The sequence below is a fragment of the Heterodontus francisci genome, chromosome 17, assembly GCF_036365525.1.
Source record: "Heterodontus francisci isolate sHetFra1 chromosome 17, sHetFra1.hap1, whole genome shotgun sequence".
NCBI lineage: Eukaryota > Metazoa > Chordata > Chondrichthyes > Heterodontiformes > Heterodontidae > Heterodontus > Heterodontus francisci.
In genome coordinates this window covers 29,054,254-29,069,751 of record NC_090387.1, presented here as the reverse complement: position 1 = coordinate 29,069,751, position 15,498 = coordinate 29,054,254, and the positions used below count along the sequence as shown (strand labels likewise).

Sequence of the window (15,498 nt, the reverse complement as noted above, 5' to 3'; positions counted from 1 at the left end):
ACAATGGACCCATGCACACGAGAGGCTAGGTACAATGTGGGTGACCAGTCTCAGGCACCAACTCTCACCTGGAGGAACTTGAAAGCAGGTCATGTGCCTAACCTCTCACCACAGCAACTCTGTGTTGAGCAGGGAATTGCATTGAGGCAGAAGAGGAAATAATACATTAAAAAAAATGCTAGTGTTAGCAGCTAAACTGCAAATCAGAGTCAGATTCTGATGCAAGCCTATTGGATTGCAGGGTTTTTCATGGAAACTGACTAGGGACTGCAGGCAATGCTCACTTAAACCACAGCCACGTTTTCTTTAAATATAAACTTCCTTAGTCTAAAGTGGAAGTGAAATATGCTAAGTTTGTCATATTTAGCTGTTTGGTGCAAACACACTACCGTATGTCTGGGACTTTCATTTGAAAACCTCAATGCCTCTATATTATAGATGATCATCAGTTGTCCTGTTCATTTGGCAAAAGGGTGCCAGTGTTGGCAGCATGTCAACACAAACAAGCTTTGCTTTGCACATACTGATTAAAAAGACCAGGCGCTTTCGACACTAATGAGTTTATTAGCATAAACAGCTTCACAAGCAGCAGGAAGCCAGCAAACTTCTAGTCTAAACAAAGTAGGAGTGACAATTGAAGCTGCTCGTAAGTACAGTGAGAAAAGCAGCTCATCACAACTCAACTTTCTCCGCAGACAGGCTTTTCACTCCTCCAAACACCAGAGAATACCCAGAAATAGAGACTGAAGTCTGCTGCTGCTGCATCTGGCATTTCGTAATCACTACTTTTAATCTGGAAAAGTGACACTGTTCAACTGATCTGACAATACGTTGATGCTTAGGCCTGGTGCTGCTTAGGGCTCACCCATCAGTCAATGCTGATATGTAATTAGGCCTTATAATATATACAAACAGTAGGTGACTACAAGGGGGCCCAGTGTCAGGAGATTGATTAATGTTGCTAAACACAAAGGCTTCCATTCACACTGTACCTTTTCCCAGTTCAACAATTAAAAGGCATGGTTCTTTTTACTGATGGGTTGAAAGAATGCCAAGTGGAATTTTCACTATAATTTGCCAATGAATCATTCCCAAAGTTCCTGCACTGTGCAGGGAAGGGAAGAGCAAAAATGTGAAGTGTAGACATACGGAATAAACCTGTTCCAAAAATGGAAAATGAGAACAGAGTGTTTTACTTTTGCGGGGGGGAACGAGTGAGTGGAAATGAAGTCTGAAGGACTGCTGGCTTCAGGGACTTTGAACATGAAAAAAAATGAAAGCTCCCAAGATGAAAAGGTCACTTAAAAAGGGAAAAAGAGAAAACAGGGATGAATACTGTGGAGCATGACAGTGAATTGAATGCACTCAATTAAGTTCATTTGAGATAGCTGCCATTTTTTCGCTGAAGTGGGACTCAACTAATGTGCACTTCAAATGCTAGAATTAAAAAAGTAATTGAAGTGCATTTTAAAAAGCTATTTCTGTGCTCAAATTGGTCAGATGAATAGGGCTAACATTACTGTCTTTTCAGTGGCACGGCACAGGTTTCCTTGGACACTCAAATACATATAATGGCCTTGTTAGGGTCTAAACGAATAGTATTCTGGCAAACAAAAAAAAGACAGCTCACAAATACTGGCAGCAATATGAAGCTCTGACTGTCACTGTGCTTCTGTGAAGTAGGCTGCATATTCTTTCAAATTGTAATAGCAATCATGGAAGAAGGGCAAGGACAGAGCAATGAAAGCAAAGCTCAACCACCCTAAACCCTCCCACCTCCCCTTTATTCAATTCTGTCCCCAGGTTCCATTAGTGATGTGTACATTATATCCTACATTGTTCTATTCAACACAAAAAAAACTCAGTTCATATTCTGATCTGCTTTGGCTCCATCTCCAGGGTATGAAGACCATATTCTAATTCATTACATCACCCAATTCCACTTCTAGTACAAAAACAAAACACTGTGGTGCAAAGGAATAATTAAATTTTACTTATGTTTCAAACGAAGCACAAGGAACAGCGCCTCATCTTTTGATTCGGCACTTTACAGCCTTCCGGACTCAACATCGCGTTCAACAATTGCAGATCACAATCCATTTTTTGGGATAGCAGTTGTTGGTACTGATTCTGCCTTTTGTTCCCATTTTCAGCTCCACTAGAACCATTTTTTGTTTCTTTCCTTGTTCCATTACCACTCCCTTTTGCCTTGCACCATCATCCCTTTTGTTATTTAATTCTTCCTGCCTTCCACCCTATAACAGATCTCCCTTTTGTTCTTTCCTTCATTCCCCCTCCCCTTCCCTGCCTCTGTACTTAGTTAAAACCTACCAAATCTCTAACTTTTTCCAGGTCTGATGCAAGGTTGTCAATCTGAAACACAAAGCCTGTTTTTCCATAAATGCTGCCTGCCCTGCTGAGTATTTCCAGCACTTTCCACTGTTATATAACTGATAAACAGATGAGAAAGGAATAGGATATATTGATAGGGTTAGATGAAGGAGACTTGCGTGGAGCATAAACCAGCTTCCTGTTTCTGTGTTGTTCATTCTATGTAATTCTATGTAACTGTAGCTTGCCGAGTTTCTGCAGTTGTGTATTTGAAAATATTGAGTCTGCAGAGCTACATGTGACTTATCGATAAATTGAAAAGGATGAAGTACAAAAAATCTCTATTTCAAAGTTGCTGGGGACACACGCCTTCGTTCTGGATGGTTTTAGATTAGAGATTAGAGATACAGCACTGAAACAGGCCCTTCGGCCCACCGAGTCTGTGCCGAACATCAACCACCCATTTATACTAATCCTACACTAATCCCATATTCCTACCAAACATCCCCACCTGTCCCTATATTTCCCTACCACCTAGCTATACTAGTGACAATTTATAATGGCCAATTTACCTATCAACCTGCAAGTCTTTTGGCTTGTGGGAGGAAACCGGAGCACCCGGAGAAAACCCACACAGACACAGGGAGAACTTGCAAACTCCACACAGGCAGTAGCCGGAATCGAACCCGGGTCCCTGGAGCTGTGAGGCTGCGGTGCTAACCACTGTGCCACTGTGTTTCTTCTGGTACAATGCATAGTGCAAAGGAATAATTACATTTCACTTATATTTCAAACTAAAATTTTCTTTCCTCAAGTTTTGAAGGGTCTCAGCCAAAACATTATTTTTTCTTTCAGATATTCACTAAGCAAACTGTGCAGTACCAGAACTTTCTGCTTTTTAAAAAAATTTATCATCAATGTTTTTCATCAATTTCCTTTCTGCTTTCCGATAGTTCCATGACTCATCTCAAAGTTCCTTAAAAAAAATGCTAATTTTTCAAATATTCCAAAACCACAAGTTGCAGCTTCTGTAACTTGCCGAGTGCCTCTGCTTTCCTCAGTGGGTAAAGTGAAGAATGAGAATCAAACATTAGTTTTCATGTCATTATTCACAGTAAAATTTGAATAATATGGATGCATGACATTTTGAAAACTTTACAGATGTGGAACCTCACAGCCACAAATATTATACAACATACACAGACAAGTAAGCAGTTTGTGCATTTCTTAAAATTTGATAGCTGTTTGATTGAATCCCTCTAATTACTGTGAACCAGAGATCTTTATCATAGTGATTTAGCTTTAGTTTAGCAATGACACCATTTTGGAAGCAACCAAGTGTAGACAGTCACCATTTGGGAATTTGGTGTTTAAGAAACTGGAAAGTTCTTGGATATGTGAAACTGAAGGTTTGAGATGATCTCTGCACAGCTGTGACAGAAAACCACATCTGAAAAATGTGACTGTTTTCCTGTTTCAGTAAGGTGTGCTTCAACACAGTGACTGTGCATTACTGTACTTTCATTCTGCCAAAGCCCACTGTAACACTGCAAAAGTACCTCCAAGTAATGTTATCGTATTATTGGGGTGTTGTATTCACGAAAAAGCATTTGGCAAACTTTCTTTTGTTAGGGAAGAGAGAAGGACCAGAATGTCATGCATCATTCATGAGATAATGCAAAGTATCATACTTCAGTGAAATTTACAGCATTATTTACAAATGCAAGTGGCAGCACTCTTTCATTAGTATTCTAGTACGATGCACCGTATTTATGTGTAGGAGCATCTCACTTCAATGTTAATATTTTAAACACCTTAGTTTTAAGTTAATTGCACTGAAGCAGCTTAAAGCAAAATTAATGTTTGTCATAAAATACCTGATTTTAACTTTACTGTTACATAATGCTATACAGTCCTATTAGCATCCACTAAAATAAAGCTCAAGGTTACTCAAACCACATGGCACTTTTGTTCACGTGACATGATTCAATCGCAGCACCAAACTAAAACAATCTAAATCTTACCCTGATTGAAAGAATAACAGACTTAAATGTTGTACAGGGATGTTACATCTCAGGATTTGATGATGTCAACAGCTTTGCATTTACCATTTAAATCATTAAAATGAACTCCTTGATGTGTTACTCTCCTGTAAAGCACTTTGGCCGATGAGTTATCTTGCATGAAGCACATTATAGTAAAATTATTGAATGAAGCACATTATTGTGGCATTAGTGCTAATTAATCCACATTAGTACTACATTTGTTGCTTTTAAATTAGTTAACACTTTTGCTTTTTGAGTGGCGACTTTATTGCACTCTGCTACCCGTATCCTAACTCGTGTCAAGTCCAATTCACCAATCACCCATCTGCTCGCCGACCTACATTGGCTCCAGGTCCATCACCGCCTTAAATTGAAAATTCTTATCCTTGTGCTCAAATTCCTCTGTGGCCTCACCCCTCCCTCTGTAACCCATCCAGTTTTACAACCCTCTGAGAACTCTGTATTTCCCCAATTCTGGCCTCTTGTGCATCCCCCAACTTCCTTCCTTTCGGGGAGAAGCTTTCTCTAGAACAGCTGCCTGCATCAGAAATCACAGTAGTGTTAAAACTGAATACATTGTGATGCAAAATAAAACGTGACATAAAACAGATAATATTTAAAAGCAAAGTGTGGTCAAAAGAAGTGGAAGAAATAAAATGTGTGTTACCACTAGCAGTGAAATGGTTAAGTCACATTACAAACTTACTGGAACCTCCACTAGGGAAACACTCAGACTCTGTCTAGTCACAATGAGCAGCTGATGAACTAAAGCAATTTAATTTTCATTGATCAGAAATGTAGATCACTGGCTTGTAATGATGGGAAATTCCATTAAAAAGCCACATACACTGCTTGTATGCAAGCATTTTGAATTCTTAATGCTGTTCTGAAATGTGTGAAATAAGTTTCAAAGTGGTAAGGTTTTTAAATGAAAAATCAACATTATTTATGGATAATGAAGAAGTTAAACCAAAGTGATTTAAAACATTGTCCCCCACCCCAGCAAATTCTAGAGTTAGATTTTTTTCGTTTTATTTGGATCACGCAAAAGACAGCCTCCATTCATCTGTTGCGAGATCTTTACCAAAAACATGTATTTAATATTCTAAATCACTGACATAATGTCTGACCAATCAGCATGAGGGGTCTTTCTCTAATTGTTGGGAGATGTATGGAACATGTACATTGGGCTGCAACATGGCGTCTGTCTCAGCCAACCAAGAGGAATCATGTGGTTGGCTTGCAGCCACCATTTCATCTCTGGGTAATGACTGAGCTAAGGCGTCACTAAATCCTTTGCGGTTAGTTCTATTGTCAATAAGCTGTAATGCACAAAATTCATATTTTCTCAATAAAGGACAACCTGTTCATTTTTGTGCTTTATATTTTTTAAAAGCAACATTTACCAAAAAAAAAGGTTGTACCAACAGTTGGAAGTTTAAACTATTCTGTTTAAAGTGTAGTCTCAAGATCTCCTCTTGCACAAAGCTACTCATCTAATGCTTCACAAATCTACTGTGTGGGAGTGTCTCGACATTACATTCTCCAAATGCAGCCAAGTACCTCTAGCTGTCACTATAAATATAAAGCAATAGATACACAAAGCAGTAATGCATCTTAGGGTTCAGGTGATAATGCAACTACAGGAGCAATCCTCCAACAGCTCATGAACACAGTCTATGATGTGCTAGCCTCTAGAAAATTTGAGTGTTGCGGAAGAAAACCTGACCTTATACTGGAAGGGAATGTGACTGAAAAGTGCAACAATATATAGCAACTGACGGGAAGAACCAACTGCATTATGGAGTCATAGAATATTGGTTGATAACTTCATAACGAAAACAGCATTAGACTAAACTCACACAAGGAGATATTTATCTTCCCAATATTTCTGGCTTACAATGACATGGAATACTCACCCAGTATGGGCATTAAGTACTCTCAGGGAAAAAAAAGATAGGAAAGTTAGATATAGAATAAAATACGAGAAGGGTTATTATGAGACTGCGCTGCCTGAGAGGATCTGTAGCCACCAGCAGATTATAATGGAAATTTGGACCCAGAGTCATAAAGTTTCAGGTTTTTTTTATTCTTTCACGGGATGTGGGCATCGCTGGCTAGGCCAGCATACATTGCCCATCCCTAATTGCCCTTGAGAAGGTGGTGGTGAGCCGTCGCCTTGAACTGCTGCAGTCCACAATGCTGTTAGGAAGGGAATTCCATGATTTTGACCCAGTGACAGTGAAGGAACAGCGATATAGTTCCAAGTCTGGATGGTGTGTGTCTTGGAGGGGAACTTGCAGGTGATGGTGTTCCCATGCACCTGCTGTCCTTGTCCTTCCAGGTGGTAGAGGTCATGGGTTTGGAAGGTGCTGTCAAAGATGCCTTGGTGAGTTGCTGCAGTGCATCTTATATTTTTTTTTTATTCATTCATGGGATGTGGGCGTCGCTGGCCAGGCCAGCATTTATTGCCCATCCCTAATTGCCCTTGAGAAGGTGGTGGTGAGCTGCCTTCTTGAACTGCTGCAGTCCATGTGGGGTAGATACACCCACAGTGCTGTTAGGAAGGGAGTTCCAGGATTTTGACCCAGCAACAGTGAAGGAATGGCGATATAGTTCCAAGTCAGGATGGTGTGTGTCTTGGAGAGGAACTTGTAGGTGGTGGTGTTCCCATGCATTTGCTGCCCTTGTCCTTCTAGTTGGTAGAGGTCATGGGTTTGGAAGGTGCTGTCTAAGGAGCCTTGGTGCGTTGCTGCAGTGCATCTTGTAGATGGTACACACTGCTGCCACTGTGCGTCAGTGGTGGAGGGAGTGAATGTTTGTGGATGGGGTGCCAATCAAGTGGGCTTCTTTGTCCTGGATGGTGTTGAACTTCTTGAGTGTTGTTGGAGCTGCACCCATCCAGGCAATTAGAGAGCATTGCATCACACTCCTGGCCTTGTAGAGGGTGGATAAGCTTTGGGGAGTCAGGAGGTGAGTTACTCGCTGCAGGATTCCTAGCCTCTGACCTGCTCTTGTAGCCATGGTATTTATATGGCTACTCCAGTTCAATTTCTAGTCAATAGTCGCCCCTCGGATGTTGATAGTGGGGGATTCAGCGATGGCAATGCCATTGAATGTCAAGGGGAGATGGTTAGATTCTCTCTTGTTGGAGATGGTCATTGCCTGGCACTTGTGTGGCGCGAATGTCCAAGTCTTGCTGCAATTCTACACGCAATGCTTCAATATCTGAAGGGTTGCGAATGATGCTGAACATTGTGCAATCATAGGAACATAGGAGCAGGAGGAGGCCATTCAGCCCATCGTGCCTGCTCCGCCATTCAATACGATCATGGGCTGATCATCTACCTCAATGCTTTTTTCCCACAATATCGTCATATTCCCTTATGATTGAAGGAAGGTCATTGATGAAGCAGCTGAAGATGGTTGGGCCGAGGACACTACCCTGAGGAACTCCTGCAGTGATGTCCTGGAGCTGAGATGCTTGAACTCTAACAACCACAACCATCTTCCTTTGCACTAGGTATGACTCCAACCAGCAGAGAGTTTTCCCCCGATTCCCATTGACTCCAGTTTTGCTAGGGCTCCTTGATGCCACACTCAGTCAAATGCTGCCTTGATGTCAAGGGCCGTCACTCTCACCTCACCTCGAGTTCAGCTTTTTTGTCCATGTTTGAACCAAGGCTGTAATGAGGTCAGGAGCTGAGTGGCCCTGGCGGAACCCAAACTGAGCGTCACTGAGCAGGTTATTGCTAAGCAAGTGCTGCTTGATGGCACTGTTGATGACACCTTCCATCACTTTACTGATGATTGAGAGTAGGCTGATGGGGCGGTAATTGGCCGGGTTGGACTTGTCCTGCTTTTTGTGTACAGGACATACCTGGGCAATTTTCCACATTGCAGAGTAGATGCCAGTGTTGTAGCTGTACTGGAACAGCTTGGCTACGGGCGCGGCAAGTTCTGGAGCACAGGTCTTCAGTACTATTGTGGAATACTGTCAGGGCCCACAGCCTTTGCAGTATCCAGTGCCTTCAGTAGTTTCTTGATATCACGTGGAGTGAATCGAATTGGCTGAATTCTGGCATCTGTGATGCTGGGGACTTCAGGAGGAGGTCAAGATGGATCATCAACTCGGCAGTTCTGCCAGAAGATTGCTGCAAATGCTTCAGCCTTATCTTTCGCACTGATGTGCTGCGCTCCCCCATCATTGAGGATGGGGATATTTGTGGAGCCACCTCCTCCAGTTAGTTGTTTAATTGTCCACCACCATTCACGGCTGGATGTTTTATTTATTTATTTTTTTATTTAGAGATACAGCACTGAAACAGGCCCTTCAGCCCACCGAGTCTGTGCCGACCATCAACCACCCATTTATACTAATCCTACATTAATCCCATATTCCTACCACATCCCCACCTGCCCTCAATTCCCCTACCACCTACCTATATTAGGGGCAATTTATAATGGCCAATTTACCTATCAACCTGCAAGTCTTTGGCTGTGGGAGGAAACTGGAGCACCCGGTTAAAACCCACGCGGTCACAGGGAGAACTTGCAAACTCCGCACAGGCAGTAAGCAGAATTGAATGCGGGTCGCTGGAGCTGTGAGGTTGCGGTGCTCGCCACTGTGCCGCAGGACTGCAGAGCTTAGATCTGATATGTTGGTTATGGGATCGCTTAGCTCTGTCCATCGCATGCTGCTTACGCAGTTTGGCACGCAGATAGCCCAGTGTTGTAGCTTCACCAGGTTGACACCTCATTTTGAGGTATGCCTGGTGCTGCTCCTGGCATGCCCTCCTGCATTCTTCATTGAACCAGGGTTGGTCTCCTGGCTTGATGGTAATGGTAGAGAGGGGGATATGCCAGGCCATGAGGTTACAGATTGTGGTTGAGTCCATGTTTGACCTGATGCCATGAGACCTCATGGGGTCTGGAGTCGATGTTGAGGACTCCCAGGGCAACTCCCTCCCGACTGTATACCACTGTGCCCCCACCTTTGGTGGGTCTGTCCTGCAGGTGGGACAGGGCATACCCAGGGATGGTGATGGCAGTGTCTGGGACGTTGTCAGGTATGATTCCCTGAGTATGACTATGTCAGGCTGTTGCTTGACTAGTCTGTGGGACAGCTCTCCCAACTGTGACACAAGCCCCCAGATGTTAGCAAGGAGGACTTTGCAGGATCGACAGGCCTGGGTTTGCCATAGTCGTTTCCGGTGTCTAGGTCAATGCCGGGTGGTCCGTCCAGTTTCATTCCTCTTTATTGACTTCAGAGCAGTTAAATACAACTGAGTGGCTTGCTAGGCCATTTCTGAGGGCATGTAAGAGTCAACCACATTGCTGTGGGTCTGGAGTCACGTGTAGACCAGACCACGTAAGGACAGCAGATTTCCTTTCCTCAAGGACATTAGTGAACCAGATGGGTTTTTACAACAATCGACAATGGTTTCATGGACATCATTAGACTAGCTTTTTAGTTCCAGATGTATTAACTGAATTCAAATTCCACCTTCTGCTGTGGTGGAATTTGAACCCATGTCACCAGAGCAATACCATGGGTCTCTGGGTTACTAGTCCAGTGACAATACCATTACGCCACCACCTCCCCATGGTACACACTGTTGCCACTGTGCGTCCATGGTGGGGGGGAGTGAATGTTGAGGATGGTGGATGGGGTGCCAATCAAGTGGGCTGCTTTGTCCTGGATGGTGTTGAGCTTCTTGTGTTGTTGGAGCTGCACCCATCCAGGCAAGTGGAGAGTATTCCATCACATTCCAGGATTGTGACTTGTAGATGATGGACTGGCATTGGGGAGACAGGAGGTGAGTTACTCGTCGCAGAATTCCCAGCCTCTGACCTGATCTTGTAGTCACAGCATTTATGTGGTTGGTTCAGTTCAGTTTCTGGTCAATGGTAACCCCGAGGATGTTGATGGTGGGGGATTCAGTGATGGTAATGCCATTGAACATCAAGGGGAGATGGTACGATTCTCTCTTGATTGAGATGGTCATTGCCTGGCACTTGTGTGGCGTGAATGTTACTTGCCACTTATTAGCCCAAGCCTGGATATTGTCCAGGTCTGTCTGCATCCGGACAAGGTCTGCTTGCGCATCTGAGAATTTGGTTCAATTGGTAAGGTTCTTCCCTCAGAATCAGAACGGTGTGGTTTGAAGTTCCACGCCAGGAATTTTCAAATTGGCCCTCCTTGGGATAAGATATAGACTGAGACCCTGCCTGCCTGTTTGGGTAAATGTTAAGGATCCCAAAAGCAGATCAATCATTTGAGAGGGAGAAAGACCGCACGAGAGAGAGACAGACAGACAGTTACAACCTCAGGACATCCCAAGATACATTCGAGCCAATTAAATACTTTTGAAGTTTCGTCATTGTTGTACGATAGGAAACATGACAACCAGTTTGCATACAACAAGATCCCACAAAGTCCTGTGATAATGACCAGATAATCTGTTATTTTAGCAATGTTGGTTGAGGAATAAAAATTGGCCAAGACACCAGGGAGAGCTCCACTGCTCCTCTTCAAAATAGCATCATGGGATCCTTTACCTAAGAACCACAGACGCCGGCCAAAAAAACTAGCCACGCAATCTAATCCCACCTTCCGGCACCTGGTCCATAGCCTTGCAGGTTACAGCACTTCAGGTGCATGTCCAGGTACCTTTTAAAAGAATTGAAAGTTTCTGTCTACATCACTGTTCCTGGCAGTGAATTCCAGACCCACCCCACCCCCGCCCCCCCCACCCCACCCCCCCCCCCCCCCCCCACCCCACCCCCCCCCCCCCCCCCACCCCCCCAACTCTGGGTGAAAATGTTTTTCCTCATGTCCCCTCTAATCCTTCTACCAATCACCTTAAATCTGTGCCCCCTGAGGCAGCAGTTGGGGCTTCAGTTTAACATCTCATCCAAAAAATGGCACCTCCAACAGTGCAGCGCTCCAACAATACTACACTGGAACGGCAGCCTAGATTTTGAACTCTCAACCTGCTTTTGCCCCTCTCTCTCTCTTTTCCATTGCTGGCAAAACCCTAATCCATTTTTGTATCACTTCAAAACTGAACTTCCCTAAAGCTGCTTCACAAATTACAATTCATTTGCAATGGTGTAAAGTGCATTGGTAAATGCTATATAGTATAAATGGTATAAGCTGTTGTTGTCCCATTGTGCTGTATATGATTTTTTAAAAGTTGATTGTTGACTTTAATTTGAACAAAGCATCTTTAAAAACTTCACTTCTTTGGCCACAAGTAGTAAACAGCCAAAATCTGACAAATGTTACCCAACAATTTTGGGAAGACCAGGTTAGAAGTATTGAGTGCTGCTTTGTTCAGTGAAATAACCCTTGCAATACAGAATTTGGGACATTCAAAACAGCATCTCAACAAATCTGCATATTTATCTTCATATAACACTTTGTAATGCTTGCAGCTCTGCAGTAAAAAGCTGCTATCTTTCCTTAGTAGTTCTGTAAAATCAAATTGCTTGGTGACAACTTGAACCCATTCCAGAGAATTATGCAAACACTGCTAAAACAGCAGAAGTATGAGAAAACCAATATGGAGTGGACTGCATGGAGAAAATGGATTTACCTCATAACTGAAAAGCACTAGCTCCAGTATCGCAGCTTATTGTTCCTGAAATTTGGGAAGAAGAAGAGTTCTTTCTGACTCAACATGGGAAGAAAGCATGAAACAAATATCCTCGTTACGGCAGCATGTCACACCTTGTTAAACAATGCAAAAAATGAACACTTGCAACCAACTGAATCTCCATTCGAAATCAAATAGCCTGGTCACTACACAATATATCCCCTCCTCCACCAACCCCCCAATTCCCAACATAAAAGTCACACTGACTACACGCTTCATTGAAAAATTCCTGCAAAAGTGATTAGGGAGAGGCATGATCTCACCAAGTTTGGAAGATAATGTGAAGATGAATACCGTGTTTACTGCTGTGTTAAGTCACTAGAAAGTAAGGGTGGTGAATGGAAGAGAAAGAGGCTAAAACCACTCTTTTGTTTCTTGAGCTGCAGGTTCTCTCAGGCTTTGTTTTACCACAATGAGCTCCTGAAAACTAATTTTACAAAACCTTTTGAAGAGAGAGTGGTTACTTAATCTTCTTGATCGTAGAAGCAAAGCTATGACAGTGGAGGAGACGGCTGGCATGGCATCTTCACATTCCACTTTGACCTTTGCACTTAAAAAATTCAAACAGGATTTATTTTCTGTGGGGTTTTAAACTCTAAGATTCACTAACAAGAGCATCTAAAATAGTAGCTGTCACATGAACTTAATAAATTTGAAAATACTTTAACTGAAAATCTATTAAAGAGGAGAACAGATTACCTTTCGTCTGACCTACTTTGGTTGCATTTGTCACCCACCAGAATCAAAACTAACAGATATTAACTGTGCTCCATAAATTTCTGCATTTTCAAATGGCACAATAATATTCACCATCATAGTTTTTGTTTTGAATAGTAATGTAGCTCTATTTTACAGTTATTCCAATTCGTAGCACTGGAAATGTCCGAAATTAGACAGAAGTTTCAAGAAATACATCGCATGTAATTTTATGCTCTCCCCCGTGGCAGGTTTGGAGTGGGGAGGGCGGGAAAAGAGCATAAAATCAGCGGGGGGTGGGGGTGGTGGTGACCCTGCCTCCATCCCGCCTCTGCCATAATTTGATCTGGGGCAGGAAGGCCTGTGAACTGCTTTCCCGCCCTGCCACCAATTGAGGCCCTGAACTGGGTAATTAACCCCCAGTTAATGAACTTTTCCCGCCACAGCCACAATTTTGAAACACGACATGAAGAATCGTGCTGGCTGCTTCCCGGCTCCAGGAGGTGGGGAAGGTGGGGAGGGGGGCAGTGTCCCTCATTCAAAATACTTAGTGCTTGAATGAGGGATCCGGAATCGGGGAGGGGGCCCAGTGAGGGCCACCTCAGCCCTTGCTGCCGACCCTCTGCGCCCATACCCACCCACCCACCCCCCCACCCCCGCCAGCCTTCCCAGCGACACCCCTCCTGCCCTGACCTACATTAAGCCTGGTTCCAGCGCACTCCTCGGTGTCTGCTCGCTGCAGCTACAGCAGCAGCCACCGCCACCTCCTAAATCCTATGGAAGGCCCGCCGCTGTCCAGTTAAGTGTCTGATTGGCACAAAATTCGGCGGGCTTTCTGTAGAAGAGCGGACGCAGGGATCTGGGCATCGGTTTACCCGATGTCGAGACCACCGCCGCTAGCATAAAATTCCTCCGACTGTGTGAAAAGAAATAAAAACAGTGTAGACAGGGACAGCAAGACCCATTCATCTTTTTCAGCCAAAGTTAACAACCGTGGTTACCCTGAGTCCTACACACCAGGTTGGATGTAAATTATTGTTTCATTCATTCCTCCGCAGTTAGAATAGAAGCCACAGAATTCGTGGCAAATTGTCAGCTCTGGTAGTGCAAGGGCAGAATCTGCAACTGCCCTTGCCCCTAGGCTAGAACCCCATCGCAAAATCCACGAACAGGGTAATTGGTACCTAAAGGGAGCACCATCTGCATCTACATCAATCCATGCTGGTTGTGAGTTGAAGCCCCCCTGCAGAACTTAAGCACATAATTTAGCGGAGGGATCAATAATCAGTACAGTAATGAGTGCTGTATTATGGGTGCGGAGTGGCGTGGAAGACGTGTCATCTTTCAGGTGGAACATTAAACCAAGGCCCCAACTGCCTGCTCAATTGGGCTATTTGAGGAAAAGAAGGGAGCTATTATAGGAAATAGGAGCAGTAGGCCATTCAGCCCATCGAGCTTGTTCCGCCATTCAAACAGATCATGGCTGATCATCTACCTCAACGCCACTTTCCCCACTATCCCCATATTCCTTGATGTCATTAGTATTCAGAAATCTTCCGATTTCTGTCTTGAACATGCTCAATGATTGAGCTTCCACAGCCATTTGGGGTAGAGAATTCCACAGATTCACCACCGTGAATAAAGAAATTCCTCCTCATCTCAGTCTTAAATGGCCTGCCTCTTATTCTGAGACTGTGTCCCCTTTGTTCTGGACTCACCAGCCAGAGGAAACATCCTATCCACATCTACCTTGTCACGCCCTGTAAGAATTTTGTAGGTTTCAATGAGATCATCATTCTTTGAAACTCTAGAGATTACAAGCCCAGTTTCTGCTATCTCGCCATCCCAGGGATTAGTCTGGTGAACCTCCATTGCACTCCCTCTATGCAAGTATATCCTTCCTTAGATACGGAGACCAAAACTGTACACAATACTCCAAGTGCAGTCTCACCAAGGCTTTATGAAGCAATACATCATTACGCCTGTACTCAAATCCCTTTGCAATGAAGGCCAACATATCATTTGCCTTCTTAATTGCTTGCTGCACCTGCATTCTCCTTACAGCTGAGAAGGCTGAGGGGAGATATGATTGAGGTATACAGAACTATAAGGGGCATTGCTAGGTTAGATAGGAAGAAACTTTTTCCCTTAGCGGAGGGGTCAATAACCAGGGAGCATAAATTTAAGGTAAGGGGCAGGAGGTTTAGAGGGGATTTGAGGAAAAAGATTTTCACCCAAAGGGTGGTTGGAATTTGGAACACACTGCCCGAAGAGGTGGTAGAGGCAGGAACCCTGACAACACTTAAGAAGTATTTAGATGAACACATGAAACGTCATAGCATACAAGGCGACAGGACAAGCGCTGGAAAATGGGTTAGAATAGTTAGGTGCTTGATGGCCAGCATAGACATGATAAGCCAAAGGGCCTGTTTCTGTGCTGTATGACTCGCTTTTCGTGACTCATGAACAAGGACACCCAGGTCTCTTTGGACATCAACACTTCCCTACCTCTCACCATTTAAGAAATACTCTGCCTTTCTGTTTTTTCTACCAAAGTGAATCACTTCACACTTATTCACATTATATTCCATTTGCCTTGTCCTTGCCCATTCACTTAGCCTGTCTAAATCCCCTTCAAGCCTCCTTGCATCCTCCTCAAATTTACATTCCCTCCTAGTTTTGAGTCATCTGCAAATTTGGAAATCTTACAATTGGTCCCCATATCCAAGTCATTTATATAGATTGTAAACAGCTGTGGTCCAAGC

General features: G+C 43.7%; 1 protein-coding gene across 4 annotated transcripts in view; it reads right to left on the bottom strand.

Annotated features, from left to right (window-relative positions):
* Positions 1-15,498, bottom strand: part of zfhx3b (zinc finger homeobox 3b) — a 483,313-nt gene that overhangs the window by 371,454 nt on the left and 96,361 nt on the right. The gene's annotated exons all lie outside the window — the stretch shown is intronic.